The sequence below is a fragment of the Jaculus jaculus genome, chromosome 4 (genome assembly GCF_020740685.1).
Source record: "Jaculus jaculus isolate mJacJac1 chromosome 4, mJacJac1.mat.Y.cur, whole genome shotgun sequence".
NCBI classification, from domain to species: domain Eukaryota; kingdom Metazoa; phylum Chordata; class Mammalia; order Rodentia; family Dipodidae; genus Jaculus; species Jaculus jaculus.
The window spans coordinates 156,409,525-156,422,669 of record NC_059105.1 but is presented as its reverse complement, the minus strand read 5'-3'; the positions used below and the strand labels follow the sequence as shown (position 1 = coordinate 156,422,669).

Genomic DNA, 13,145 nt, shown 5'->3' with positions numbered 1-13,145 from the left:
CCCCATGCTCTGCCTGGAAATGGCGACACCCCAAATCACTCACTAGAAGCGGTCTTGATGCAAACTGCAAGAGGATTTTATTCCAAGCGCGCTGGGGCCCACAGTCGTACACCGCACAGGGGTAGAGGACTGCAGAGCCCCGAATGCAGGAACAGGACAGTTTTTATAGGGTTTCTAACAAAGCCTGTGCATTAGACCAATCATTTTTTTAACATCAGGAGCCCGCGGGGTACGAGCCAGTCAGTTTGTGCCACTCCATAGTTTCTAAGCCAATTAGTTTAATTTGTTCAAGCCCCTCGTGGACCAATCAGTCTCCTATGACCTTGGAGGTCAGCATTTGCGCAGGTCCTTGGGTGGGGGTAGCAGAGTGTGGTATCAGTCTCCTGTGACCTTGGTGGTCTGAGGCAGGCTGCTATGGCTTATGGTGCGGGCTACTAAGGCTTACGGTGCGGGCTATTTACAGAAACCAAATAAGTGGTTCACTTTATTACTTATTTCCCATCCTTGAGGGCTATCTCATGCCCTTTTTACCTAGTTTTATATTAGGAGCGGGCTCTGATATAATGAGAAGAGGGATTCTTTACTTGCTTCCAACAGAGAGTAAAGCCTGGAGTTTGAGGTATGCAGGGGCCCGCTTAAGCTCCCCTTGGAGCGTGATAGTATTTCTGGGCTTCTGAATTCTTGGGCCTTTCACCAAGTGCTGGGATTTTATTTTTAATCTATTTATTTGAAAGAGAGAGAGAAAAGCAGAAAAAAAAAAAAAAAGAGAATGGGCATGCCAAGGCCTCCAGCTGCTGCCAACGAACTCCAGACGCATGTGCCACCTTGTATATCTGGCTTACATGGGTCCTGGGGAATCAAACCTAGTTCCTTTGGCTTTGCAGGCAAGTGCCTTAACCGTTAAGCCATCTCCCCAATCCGGGAGGCACATTTTAGATTCAAACCATACACGGCTAAATTCTCACTGGTGGAGTCCCACAGCCCCTGATTCCCCACCTTCAGGGGACCCATGAATTTCCTGAATGTTCAATATAGACCAGGGAAGGAAGGCATGGTCCGTGACAGGTCTGTGAGGCAGAGAGGGAGAAAAAAAATGGGCACACCAGGGCTTCCAGCCGCCTTGTGCATCTGGTTTACTGGGGGAATCGACGGAGGTCCTTTGGTTTTACAGGCAAGCACCTCAACTGCTAAGCCATCTCTCCAGCCCTCCATTTCTCCTTTTTAAAGGTGGGCATGGTGGCACATGCCTTTAATCCCAGCACTTGGAAGGCAGAGGTAGGAGGATCACCAGGAGATCAAGTGAATTCCAGATCAGCCTGGGCTAGAGCAAGACTGTATCTGAAAGAAATGAAGGAAGGAAGGAAGGAAGGAAGGAAGGAAGGGAGGAAGGGTCATTAGCTCATTAGCTCTAAACTCAGTAGTCAAGAGGTGGATTATGTTAATTTAGTTGCCACACTTTATTCACTCTTCACACATGTTAATTAAGCCAGGTCCCTTTCTCCCTTCCCCTCTCAACTAGCCTAAACCCCTGAGGCATTCACTTGCACCCAAGGGCGGTATCCGGGTTCTGCTCTGTCTGTTCCACTTAAACTAAGCTACCCAGAGCTCCTGGGCTGCTGCTTTTGCCAGGGGTATCAATACAGAGAGGGACTTGGATTCTGCCTCTCTGAGTTATGACAGTGTTCTGAGCTTTTGCTGGTTTCTTTTTTAATCTTTTTTTAAGATTTATTTTTGTTTATTTATTAGAGACAGAGGGGAAGGAAGAGAGAGACAAGAGAGAATGAGAACGGGAGCACTAGGGCCTGTAAGCCACTGCAAATAAACTCCAGATGCATGCACCACCATGTGCCTCTGGCTTACATGGGACCTGGAGACTCAAACCACGGTTCTTAGGCTTTGTTAGCATGCGCCTTAACAGCAAAGCCATCTCTCCAGCCCTTCCTAGGTTTTTTTTTTTTTTTTTTTTTTTTTGTTGTTTTTTTGTTTTTTTGGTCTTTCGAGGTAGGGTCTCACTCTAGCCCTGGCTGACCTGGAATTCACTATGGAGTCTCAGGGTGGCCTCGAACTCATGGTGATCCTCCTACCCCTGCTTCCTGAGTGCTGGGATTAAAGGCATGTGCCACCACATCCGGCTCTTCCTGGGTTTTGTTTGTTTTTGTTTTGTGTTTTTTTTCGAGGTAGGGTCTTACTCTAGCCCTGGCTGACCTGGAATTCACTATGTAGTCTCAGGGTGGCCTCGAACTCACAGCGATCCTCCTATCTCTGCCTCCCGAGTGCTGGGATTAAAGGCGTGCTGGGGGTTTTATACCCATGTTTTCCTCAATAATTCTGGTTACTGATAGCCACCTTAAGAGTTAGCTCATTTGCATATCACAGCACAGCTGGTCTCTGGTCTCTGGTCCCTGCCCCTGGTTGCCATGGTGATGTTGTGGCTGCTGAGTGAATGCCCATTTTCACTCCTAACCATTGCTCCTAACCAGAAAGAAGGGAGGAAGGAAGCAAGGGAGGTAAGGAAAGAAAGAAAAAATACTTTTTAGCTGGGTGGGTGGTACACCCCTTTAATCCCAGCCTTTGGGAGGCAGAGGTAGGGAGATTGCTATGAGTTCCAGGTCAGCCTGGGCTAGATTGATACCTTACCTCAAACAACCCACGAAAGGGCTGGAGAGATGGCTTAGCAGTTAAGGCGCAAACCTGCAAAGCCTAAGGACTCAGGTTCGATTCTCCAGGTCTCACGTAAGCCAGATAGATGCACATGGTGGTACATGTGTCTGGAGTTTGTTTGCAGTGGCTAGAGGCCCTGATGTGCCCATTCTCACTCTCTCTCTCCTTCTCTCTGCCTCTAATAAATAAATAAAAATAAATCGTAAAAAAAAACCCATAAAGATGGCTGGAGGGATGGCCCAGTGGTTTAAGAGCTTGCCTGCAGAGCCTAGCGGCCTGGGTTTGATTCCCCAGTACCCACGAAAAGCCAGATGCACAGTGGCACATGTCTGGAGTTTATTTGCAGTGGCTGGAGGCCCTGGTGCACCCATTCTCTTTGTCTCTTGTTTTCCTTTTTATTTTTTTATTTTTTTGGTTTTTTTTTTTTTTTTTTTTTTTTTTTTTTTTTTTGAGGTCATGTCTCACTTTAGCCCAGGCTGACCTGGAATTCACTATGTAGTCTCAGGGTGGCCTAGAACTCATGGCAATCCTCCTATCTCTGCCTCCCGAGTGCTGGGATTAAAGGCACGTGCCACCATGCCCAGCTTCTCTTGTCTCTTTTCTATCTCTCTCTTCTTGCAAATAAATAGGCAAGCAAATAAATAAATAATAAAAAATAGGAAAGCAGGTTGAAACATTTTTATTTATTTATTGGTTTTTCGAGGTAGGGTCTCACTTTATTGCAGGATGACCTGAAAATCACTATGTACTCTTCAGGGTAGCTTTGAACTCAGAGATCCTCCTACCTCTGTCTCCTGAGTGCTGGGAGTAAAGGCATGCTCCACCATGCCCAGCTGAAACATTTTTAATTTTTTTTTTTTTAAAATGTACCTCAAGAAACAAATAGAAGGCCGGTCATGGTGGCATATGCCTTTAATCCCAGCACCTGGGAGCCAGAGGTAGTGAGTTCAAGGCCACCCTGAGACTACATAGTGAATTCCAGATCAGCCTGACCTAGTGTGACACCTTATCTGAAAACCAAAAAAGAAAAAACAAAAGGAAGGGAGGAGGGAATAAGGAGGGAAGGAAGGAGGAAAAACAAGATCTAGACATGTCCAGCCTGGCAGTGTTAATAATTATGCTCTAGAGAAGCACAGAATTGGGGGGGAAGCCATGCAGCTGCCCTCTGCCAGTCCCAAGACTTAAAACACCCCCCCCAAAAGAGCAGATGTTCTTTCCTGGAATAGAGAATATGGCACTGGAAAAGATTCTGAGATGATCACTTTTCTCATGGGCTCTCGTGTTACCCACAGGGAAGAGGCCTGGCTCTAAAGGGGAGTGTTACATCCGGTACTTTCTAGCTCTCCCTCTAGCCTGGCACTTGACCCCAGGGCTTGGCAGAGTCAGGCAGCCTCTCCCTGAGTGTCTGGCTGGTACAATGAGGAATTTTCATTTTGAGACTCAGTCCTCTTTCTGATGAAAAGAATCTACTATGTCTCTGTATATTGCTGTGTGTGTAAATATCAGATGCTGGATGCTTGAACTGAATGGTCTATGTGTCGAATCCTTTTTTATCACATTCTCTGGCTGGAATTCAAATTGAGAGACAAAAATGCCAGCGACCAGAGCTCACATCTCATGAGTGGCTCTGGAAAGGCCCTGTTCCACATAATTTTTTGTTGGCATTGTTTTTTGTTTTTTGAGGTAAAGTCTCACTCTAGCCCAGGCTGACCTGAAATTCACTATGTACTCTCAGGGTGGCCTCCAACTCACAGCGATCCACCTACCTCTGCCTCCTGAGTGCTGGGATTAAATGTGTGCCACCACGCCTGGCTCCGCGCTACATAATTTAAAGAAGGAAGATTGCTCCTGGTGGACCTGATCTCTGGGGCTGTGCATTCTCAGAAGAAGAGGCAATACTGAATCAACTTGATCTGCAACAATAACATGTGATTGTTAGCCACAGGCTATGCTCTGAGAGGAATGGCATCACATTTCTAATCAAAGGGCTATTGTTACTGATCATAATTACCCCCGCCCAGCTCATCACTAGTTCTGAAATACACATCCTACACTTGGTTGGAAAGTAGTCAGGTGTTTATGAAACTTTACTCTGTTCCACATTCTCCCAGTCCCTGGGAGATTAGGGATGGAGAGCCCAGGCTGAGAGACAGGACGTTACATAGGAAGCAGCTGGCTGGCAGCCCTTGGGTGGAGGTTTTCCAGTTTCCTCCTGAATACACGCAGAATCAGAAACGGAGGAAAAATGCTAAACTGTACAGACATGAATGAGTCCTCATCTGACAAGTATTGAAGAAACAGTCTCTGCTTTCAAGAAACTTATGGTACCATGGGATATTGTTTACAATTATGGAAGTTATCTATCTATCTATATCTCTATCTATCTATCTATCTATCTATCTATCTATCTATCTATATATATATATAGAGAGAGAGAGAGAGAAGCTGGACGTGATGGTGCACAACTTTAATCCCAGCACTTAGGAGGCAGAGATAGGAGGATCTCCATGAGTTCAAGGCCATCCTGAGAACACATAGTGCATCCCAGGTCAGCCTGAGCTAGAGTGAGACCCTACCTCAAAAAAAAAAAAAAAAAAAAGAAAACAGGGCTGGAGAGATGGCTTTGCGGTTAAGCGCTTGCCTGTGAAGCCTAAGGACCCCGGTGCGAGGCTCGGTTCCCCAGGTCCCACGTTAGCCAGATGCACAAGGGGGCGCACGCGTCTGGAGTTCGTTTGCAGAGGCTGGAAGCCCTGGCGCGCCCATTCTCTCTCTCTCCCTCTATCTGTCTTTCTCCCTGTGTCTGTCGCTCTCAAATAAATAATTAATTAAAAAAAAAAAGAAAACAAATTTATGGACCAGTCACAACCAACCATCTTGCTGAACTATTGTGTAACAAATCACACCAAAACCTGAGGGGTTAACACAACACACAATTATTATCTCACAGTCTTTACAGGAGCAAAGACCAGACTTAATTAATGTCACTGGACTCCCTGGCTGTGGGTTTCTCACAAAGCCACAGTGTGGTGGGTTGATTCAGGTGTCCCCCATAAACCTGGATGTTCTGAATGTCATGTCCCCAGTGTTAGGTCAGGACAAACTGGAGTCACTGAGGACAGGAGGAGGGCAACAGAGACACACATCCACATTCTTCAAGGAACCACCCAGCCCTCACCCCTCCCTTGCCTAACAATGCCCCAGGTCTAAATGTCCTGCCCCCTTATCTCTCAGGACACCAGGTGTCACACCCTGGCTAATCTTAGATCTCCCCTAAAGAAACCTTTTCTTTACTTCCCCCTTCCTTACCTTCCCCCAACTGAAGAGCCCTATAAAGCCCACTATCTGTAACCCCAAGTTCGCTGCTCGGCTCTTGAGAGTCAGTCCTGGCAGCTCACGTTTTTCCCGAATAAAAGCTTCCATCTTCGCCTCAGAGTGGTCTCCGTGGTCTTGGTCACGCCTGAACCTTATACCCAGCTGATGGCAATTTGGGAATTAACGCCTCCTGGAGGCAGAGTATTGTTGGCTGCGGGTTTATGGGTGTTATAGCCAGTGTCCCCTTGCCAGTGTTTGGCACACTCTCCTGTTGCTGTTGTCCGACTGATGTTGGCCAGGAGATGATGTCCACCCTCTGCTCATGCCATCATTTTCCCCTGCCATCATGAAGCATCCTCTTGAATCTGCAAGCCAAAATACCGCCCCCCTCCCCCCGCCCCACAAACTGCTCTTGCTTGGGTATTTTCTGCCAGCAATGTGAACCTGACTGCAACAGGATGTAAGAGCCAAAGGAAGGTATAGCAGACAGCTTCAGGTTCGCTGAGATGAACTTCCAGACCAGGCACAGTTATGGAGGAAGGGATACTTACGGAAGCTTACAGATCCACAAGCCAAAAGCCACACCACACAGCACGCTTCAGGAACTACAGCTAGGCACGCTTTGCATATCTTTACATTGGAATTTCAAATCCACCACCACACTTTAGGGCTGGATCCAGCCAAGTGACACCTCCTCCAGCCAAGTTGCTACAGACCTAAATTACAAACTGTAATAAGACACTGAATATATTGGGGGCCATCCATTTGAACTACAACAGAAGGGCAGAACTGCTTACAATGCAGTCTTTCAGACACAAAATGGCCTGGATATCCATGATCTTGCAATGCCTAGTACTACCTACACAGGACCCTCATAAGAGGAGGAAAAGATGATGATGCCAAAATAGAGACTAGCCGGGTGTGGTTGCGCACGCCTTTAATCCCAGCACTCAGGAGGTAGAGGTAGGAGGATCGCCATGAGTTCGAGGCCACCCTGAGACTCCATAGTGAATTCCAGGTCAGCCTGGGCTAGAGTGAGACCCGACCTCGAAAAAAAAAAAAAAAAACCCCACAAAATAAAAGAGACTAATTGAGAGGGGGAGGGGATATAATGGAGAGTGGGTTTATGAAGGGGAAAGTGTGGGGGAGGAGAGGGAATTATCACTGTTTATTGTCTGTAATTACGGAAGCTACCAATACCAAAAGAGTTAAGGGAGAAATGGCTTCATGGTTAAGATGCTTGCCTGCAAAGCCAAAGGACCCAGGTTTGATTCCCCAGAATCCACGTAAGCCAGAGTCACAAGGTGGTGCATGTGTCTGGAGTTCGTTTGCAGCAGCTGAAGGCCTTGGAGTACCCATTCTCTCTCTCTCTCTCTCTCTCTCTCTCTCTCTCTCTGTCTGTCTCAAATAAATAATTTTTTTTTTCTTTTTCGAGGTAGGGTCTCACTCTGGTCCAGGCTGACCTGGAACTAACTATGTAGTCTCAGGGTGGCCTCAAACTCATGGTGATCCTCCTACCTCTGCCTCCCGAGTGCTGGGATTAAAGGCGTGCGCCACCACGCCCGGCTTCAAATAAATAATTTTAAAAAATACTTTATTTTTATTTATTTATTAGAGAGAGAGAGAGAATAGGCATGCCAGGGCCTCCAGCCACTACAAATGAACTCCAGTTGCATGTACCACCATGTGCATCTGACTTACGTGGGATTTGGGGACTTGAACTTGGGTTATTAGGCTCCACGGGCAAGTGGGCAAGTGCCTTAATCACTAAGCCATCTTTCCAGCCCAATAAATAATTTTTTTTAAGTTATAAAAAAAGCAAAAAAAAAAAAAAAAAGAAAGAAAGAAAGAAAGCTCACAGTGAGACATCAGCTCCTAGGAAGAAAAAGCGTTTCTTTTTTTTTTTTTAAATTTTTTTGTTTATTTTTATTTATTTATTTGAGAGCGACAGAGAGAGAGAGAGAAAGAGAGAGAATGGTCACACCAGGGCCTCCAGCCACTGCAAATGAACTCCAGACACATGCGCGCCCTGGTGCATCTGGCTAATGTGGGTCCTGGGGAATTGAGCCTCGAACCAGGGTCCTTAGGCTTCACAGGCAAGCGCTTAACCGCTAAGCCATCTCTCCAGCCCAGAAAAGCGTTTCTTCATGTGGCCACATGGGGTGGGGGCAGGCAGGCCACTGTCTGTAGGTCATATAGTTCATCAGTGGCATTCCGCTGCCTGCACAAGCCCCTCTTAATGTCCTGCCTCTCCCACTTTAAGACCCTCACGTGCATTCAAGCTGGGGGTGGGCAAGAAAAGGTTGTAGCCCAAAGAGGCCAGCTGCAAGCTAGAAATTTCTCTGAAAATTTGCAAATCGATATATTTAAAATGCATGTACATTTTACCGTCTGTTTCATGATGTGCTTATAGCAAAAATGCATTTTCCTCCTGAGAACTTTGAACACAATTGATGCTCTAGGAGATTGTGTTGTATTTATTCTATTTGAGTAACCCATGGCAAACGTGGTGAACCTCCCCGCCCAATCACGCTTCTCCACAGACACATCATTATTTTAATTTGATGTTAGGCCAGGACTCTTAGAGACTAAATAAGTAAACTTCTTCTTTCCAGTATTAAATGTCTTGGAACAGGGCAGAAATGTTTTCTTAACATATACAGAAGGCAGTCTACATAGTGTTTGGCTGGTGTGTGTGTTTTGGTGTGAGTGTTTTATTTTAAGTTCACAGTAGGGCTGGAGGACTAGCTTAGCGGTTAAAGGCACATGCCTGAGAAGCCTAAGAACCCAGGTTCAATTCCCCAGTACCCATGTAAACCAGATGCACAAGGTGGCATGTGTGTCTGGAGTTCATTTGCAGTGGCTAGAAGCCATGGTGAGCCCATTCTCTCTGTGTCTCATATATAAATAAATTAATTAAAAAAAAAATCCTTTGCTGGGTGTGGTGGCACACACCTTTCATCCCAGCACTCGGGAGGCAGAGGTAGGAGGATCGCCATGAGTTTGAGGCCACCATGAGACTACATAATGAATTCCAGGCCAAACTGGATTACAGTGAAACCCTACCTCGAAAAACAAAACAAAGCAAAAAAAAAAACGGGGGCTGGAGAGATGGCTTAGCAGTTAAGCACTTACCTATGAAGCCTAAAGTCCTGGGTTCGAGGCTAAATTCCACAGGACCCACGTTAGTCAGATGTACAAGGGGGCGCACACGTCTGGAGTTCGTTGGCAGTGGCTGGAGGCCCTGGCATGTCCATTCTCTCCCTCCCTCTCTCTCTCTCTCTCTCTCTGTCTCTCTCTCCCTGCCTCTTTCTCTATCTGTCGCTCTCAAATAAATAAGAATAAAAAAAAATTTTTTTAAGATTTAAAAAAAAAAAAGCTGGGTCCTTAATTGAGGCCCTATGCAGTATGCAGACAGGACTGGGAACTTTACTTTTTCTACTCTTTCTCTGCTTAGGACTTTGGAATTAAAAAAAAAAAAAAAAAAATCACGGTTGGTTGAAAGGGCTCTAAAGGGAGGGATATTGTGAAGACCCTCAGAGGCGGAGCTGGACGTCCATAGGTGTGTATGCTTGGGTGTAAGGCACAAGGAAAGGATGCAGTCTCCTGAAAGTAGAACTCTGCAATCTGTCTTTGGCTTTTTTTGTTTTTGTGTTTTGTTGACCTGGAATTCACTATGTCAGTCCCAGGGTGGCCTCAAACTCATGGTGATCCTCCTACCTCTGCCTCCCGAGTGCTGAGATTAAAGGTGTGCGCCACCACGCCCGGCTCCAGTAACTGGATTCTTAAATGAGGACCTATGCAGGCCGACCTGGGGACTCGACTTTGATCAGCCTCAGTACTAGAATTTCCTGTAATGGGGGCTGTGGGCAGATGTGGAAAAAGCCATGCAGGAAGGCCTGCCTTGAACCCAGACCCTCACTTTCCTATCGCTCATCGCTTCAGATGAAAGATCAAAATAAAGAACACACTGGTTGATTGAGATTCTCTGCTTGATTCAAAACAAGGGAGATTCCACGTGGGAGCTATACTGCGTCCTTCAGGGAGCGGTCACCCTGGATTGAAACCTGCATAGGATATCCAGTAATAAACACCATGAAGGACCCACGCCACTTCACCTCTCACCTCCCCATCCATCTCTTCCCCAAGTCTTTCTCCAGTACCAAGGCCAAGGTGATTTATGTCATCAGAAACCCTAGAGGTGTTCTTGTATCCGGTTATTATTTCTTTTCTAAGTCAAATTTCATTAAGAAACCAAAGTCGCTAGAAAAATATTTTGAATGGCTCATCCAAGGAAAGGTACCATATGGATCATGGTTTGAGCACATTCGTGGTTGGATGTCCATGAGAGAGAAGGACAACTTCCTGATACTGAGTTAAAGAGTTGAAGAAGGACATAAGAGACACTGTGGAGAAGATCTGTCAGCTCCTGGGGAAGCAATTAGAACCAAAAGAAGTGGATTTAGTCCTCCATAATAGCTCCTTCCATGTTATTTAAGAAAACAAGATGATCAAGATGATTGAACAATCTCATAGCAATACAAATTTTCCACTAATGAAGAAAGACTTCTGTGGGGATTGGAAGGATCACTTCACATCAGCCCAAGCTAGGTCTAGAAGATGGCAGGCTTCCTCAAGAGCTGCTCCCATGGGAATAATATCCACCGACCTTTGGGTCTTATATGGTAATGACACATGTCACACTGTCTTTATGCTTGTGTGTGACGTTAGGCTCGTGGAATAAAAGCTAAACATTCATTTTTACCTACTTGCTTGTTAAAAACTACTCAAGTACCCCTGTTCAGTTCATATTATCCCAGGTCTTGAAAATCCTTATTATATTTCAAATGATACAGCAATTATATGAACATTGTACCTAGTAGTGTCAAAAAGTTTTAGACAAGAAATAAAACTTAGGGCTGGGGTGATGGCTCAGTGGTTAAAGGTACTTTCTTATAAAGCCTGACAGCCCTAGTTCAATTACACAGTACCCACAGAAATCCAGATGCACCAAAAAATGGTGTATGTGTCTGGAATTCATTTGCCAGGGCAGGATGCGTTGGTGTGCCCATGCATTTTCTCTTTCTTTCTCTCTTGCTTCATAAATAAAAAAAATAAAATCTTAAAAAAAAATAGAATGTCGGGTTTTTTAAAAATTTATTTGAAAAAGAGAGAGAGATACAGAAATAGGCAGGGAGAGGGAGGGAGAATGGGCATGCTAGGGCCTCCACTCACTGCAAACAAACTCCAGATGCATGTGCCCCCTTGTGCATCTGGCTTACATGGGTCCTGAGGAGTCGAACCTGGGTCCTCTGGCTTTGCAGTCAAGCACATTAACTGTTAAGCCATCTCTCCAGCCCCATGAACATTTTTTTTTAAGAATACAATTAAGATTTTATTTATTTATTAGAGACAGAGAGAAAGAGAGAGAGAAAGAGAGAGAGAAATGGATGCGCCAGGGCATTTAACCACTGCAAACGAACTCCAGACACATGTGGCATCATGTACATCTGGCTTACGTGGGAATTGGAGAATCGAACATGGGTCCTTTGACTTTGCAGGCAAGCATCTTAACCACTAAGCCATCTCTCCAGCCCTCAAACTCTTTATTTAAAACATAATTTTAGCCATAATTTTAGAAACAGGATCATGGAGTGATGAGGGGCAGTTAGCTCATTTGAAACCAATCAAAGGAGCTGATCAAGGGCTGGAGAGAAGGCTTAGCAGTTAAGGCGCATGCCTGTGAAGTCTAAGGACCCAGTTCGATTCCCCAATACCCATGTAAGGTATATGCACAAGGTGGCACATGCATCTGGAGTTCGTTTGCAGTGAGTGGAGGCCCTGGTGTGCCCATTCTCTCTCTCTGTCTGCCTCTCTCTCTCTCTAAATAAATAAATAAATGAATAAAAAATATTTTTAAGCATTTGACAAAATCCAACATCCCTTCATGATAAAAGTCCTACAGAGACTGGGAATAAAAGGAACATATTTCAATATAGTAAAGGCTATTTATGACAAGCCTACAGCCAACATATTAAAATGGGGAAAAACTGGAAGATTTTCCACTAAAATCAAGAACAAGATAAGAGTGTCCACTGTCCCCACTTTTATTTAATATAGTATTGGAAGTCTTAGCCATAGCAATAAGGCAAGAGACACACATAAAAGGGATACAAATTGGAAAGGAAGAAATCAAGTTATCATTACTTGCAGATGATGTGATTCTGTACATAAAGGACCCTAAAGACTCTTCCAGCAAACTGTTAGAGCTGATAAACACCTACAGCCATGTAGCAGGATACAAAATAAACACACAGAAGCATATGCTAACAATACACACACAGAGGATGAAATCAAAGGATCACAGCCATTCACAATTGCATCAAATAAATAAATAAATAAATAAAGTACCTTGGAATAAACCTAACTAAGGAAGTGAAGGCTCTCTACAATGAAAACTTTTGAACCCTCAAGAGAGAGAAATTGCGGGAAACACTAGGAAATGGAAAGACATCCCTTGTTCTTGGATCAGAAGAGTCAATATTGTAAAAATGGCAATCTTACCAAAAGCAATGTAAACATTTAATGCAATCCACATCAAAATCCCAATGGCATTCTTCATGTAAATAGAAAAAACAATCCTAAAATTCATTTGGAAGCACAAAAAATCTCAAATATCTAAAACAATTTTGAGCCACAAAAATAAGGCTGGTGGTATCACCACACCTGAGTTTAACCTATACTACAGAGCCATAGTAACAAAAACAGCATGGTACTAACATAAAAACAGACATGTAGATCAATAGAACAGAATAGAGGACCCAGATATAAGTCCGGGTATGTACAGTCACCTGATCTTCAACAAAAATGCCAAAAATACTCACTGGAGAAAAGACAACCTCTTCAGCAAATGGTGCTAGGAAAACCGGATATGTATCTGTAGAATGATGAAAATAGATCCTTATATCTCTCCATGGACAAGAATTAAGTCCAAATGGATCAAAAATCTTAATATCAGACCTGAAACTCTGAAACTCCTAGAGAAAAAAGTAAGGGAAACCCTTCAACAATTTGGTCTTGGCAAGGACTTTCAGAATATAACTACAATTACTCAGGCAATAAAACCACAGATTAACTGCTGGGACCTCATGAAATTACAAAACTTTTGTATG

General features: G+C 44.5%; 1 pseudogene; it reads left to right on the top strand.

Annotated features, from left to right (window-relative positions):
* Positions 1–10,717, top strand: part of LOC101616200 — a 96,330-nt pseudogene extending 85,613 nt beyond the window's left edge.
* The last annotated feature ends 2,428 nt before the right edge of the window (positions 10,718–13,145 follow it).